At 42.9% G+C, this 2,516-nt stretch overlaps 1 long non-coding RNA gene across 1 annotated transcript; it reads left to right on the forward strand.

Annotated features, from left to right (window-relative positions):
- Positions 1 to 1,271: 1,271 nt before the first annotated feature.
- LOC135577609 (uncharacterized) lies at positions 1,272 to 2,279 on the forward strand. The gene is made up of 2 exons (XR_010469327.1): positions 1,272 to 1,607; positions 1,808 to 2,279. It is a non-coding gene; the product is annotated as an uncharacterized LOC135577609 (long non-coding RNA).
- The last annotated feature ends 237 nt before the right edge of the window (positions 2,280 to 2,516 follow it).

The raw sequence follows: 2,516 nt of genomic DNA on the forward strand, positions 1-2,516 counted from the left end.
TGAAAGGTGAAAGGGGGGGGGAACGGCGGCTGCTAAGGCTGAAGCTGCAGCTCCTCTCCTCCAAGCTCGCCGCCCGCGGGGGATCATCAAACGTAATAGCACCCCTGCGGCAGGCAGTAGGTGTTGGGGTTGGAACCAGTCTATGTAAAAGTTTTCGCCGGGGGATTTAATGATCTGGAAGCAGTCGGCTGGTCCTTATCGGGAAAACCCAGATAAGGTTGCAAAAGTGATTAAGATGATAATTAAGACGCAGAATCCTGATTGGGATGATTTACAAGTCATTTTAGATACATTAATGGACTCTACAGAAAAATATGTGGTTATACAGGTTGCGAGGGATAAGGTGAGAGAAGATATTCGGAATGGGAAAGTAGAGGCTAACGTTGACGAGAACTTTCCAAAAGAAGATCCCCGATAATACAGGAGATACAGACAATACAGGAGGCGGGTTAAGCCGTCTCCGGAGGTATCAGGATTGGTTATTGATTGGCGTTTAAACTGCTATGCCGAAGCAAATGAATTGGTCAAAATTGTATGATGTGATGCAGGAAAACAATGAGTCTCCCTCGGCCTTTTTAGAAAGACTAAAAGAAGCTGCCAAAACCGGGATGTAAAATTTTTAGTAGACACAGGGGCTATTTATAGTCCCTACTGAATTCCTTACAGGGGGCGGTAGGTCACAGAGCTACAACAATTGTTGGTGCCACGGGGAAGGAGGAAGTACGGCCATTCCTGCAACCTTTGGATTTGTGTTTTGGAGAAAAGGAGCTAACCCACGAGTTCTTATATGTTCCAGATTGTCCAGTTTCTCTTTTAGGACGAGATTTGCTGACCAAATTAGATGCCACAATAACATTTGAGGATGGAAATTTGGTAATGAAAGTTCCGGAGTCAAAGGTAGGACAAATTTTACTATTAAAGGAAAATCCAATTGTAAAAATACCACAGGCAATAGAAGATGCAGTGATTCCCACGGTATGGGAAACTGACATACCTGGGAAGTCAAAGGCAGCTAAACCTGTGAAAGTAGCGCTGAAGGAAGGTGCTGAACCGGTACGATTAAGACAGTACCCATTGAAATTGGAAGCCAGATTAGGAATAGTATCTTTAATTGAGAAATTTTTGAAATATGGAGTTCTAGAAGAATGTGAATCAGAATACAATACTCCAATTTTTCCAGTAAAGAAACCTGATGGTAGCTATCGACTAGTCCAAGACTTATGAGCAATAAACCAGATCACTAAGGACATACATCCAGTAGTTGCAAATCCGTATACCTTGTTAACATCTGTGAGAGAGAAATATAAATGGTTTACAGTACTTGATTTAAAAGATGCCTTCTTCTGCATACCCCTTGACCAGGAAAGCAAAAGCTATTCGCTTTCGAATGGGAGAATCCACACAACAGGAGAAAGGCCCAATTAACCTGGACACGCCTTCCACAAGGATTTAAGAATAGTCCAACTATCTTCGGAAATCAACTAGCCAAAGAGCTTGAGGAATGGACTACAAGAGGCTATATCAGAATTCCTCGACAATGGTATTTGTTGCTGCAATATGTGGATGATATTCTGATTGCTGCTGAGACCCAAGAACTTTGCATTCAGGTAACAATTGAAATATTGAATCAATTAGGAATGAATGGATATAAAGTGTCAAAAAAATAAAGCTCAGATTGCATCCACAACTGTGATCTATCTAGGATGTGAGCTTTCTCAAGGACAGCGAAGACTAGGTATAAACCGTGTACATGCTATCTGTGCGATCTCAGAACCGCGTAACTTACATGAATTAAGATATTTTCTAGGAATGGCAGGATGGTGCAGGCTCTGGATCATGGACTATGGACTTATTGCCAAACCTTTATACGAGGCACAGAAGAATAAGACCTTGGTGTGGGAAAGACCACAACAAGAAGCTTTTCAAAAATTGAAACAGGCCTTAATGCAAGCGCCTGCTTTGGGCCTACCTGATCTGAGTAAAGACTTTCAGTTATTTGTACATGAATGACAGAGACTTGCTCTAGGGGTATTAACCCAATGGCTGGGATCTTGGAAAAGGCCCGTCAGTTATTTCTCTAAACAACTTGACCCGGTAAGTGCTGGATGGCCGGCGTGCTTGCGGGCGGTGGCTGCTACCGTGACATTAATTCAGGAAGTCCGGAAACTGACTATGGGGAAAAGGATCGAAGTGTTTGTATCCCATATGGTGACTACTGTATTGGAACAAAAGGGGGGCCATTGGCTTTCCCCAAGTAGGATGATGAAATATCAGGCAATTTTAACAGAGCAGGATGATGTTATCCTAAAAACAACTAACCTAATGAATCCAGCTGTGTTTTTAAGCGCAGAGACTGAAGAAGAAAATCTGGAACATGATTGTGTGGAGGTCATTGAATATACCCACGCAAGTCGACCTGACCTGAAAGATACCCCATTGGAGAAGACGGATTGGGAGCTTTTTACTGACGGCAGTAGTTTTGTGGAAAGCGGAGTGCGGTATGCAGGATACGCGAT

This window comes from Columba livia, unplaced genomic scaffold, assembly GCF_036013475.1.
Source record: "Columba livia isolate bColLiv1 breed racing homer unplaced genomic scaffold, bColLiv1.pat.W.v2 Scaffold_122, whole genome shotgun sequence".
Lineage (NCBI taxonomy): Eukaryota > Metazoa > Chordata > Aves > Columbiformes > Columbidae > Columba > Columba livia.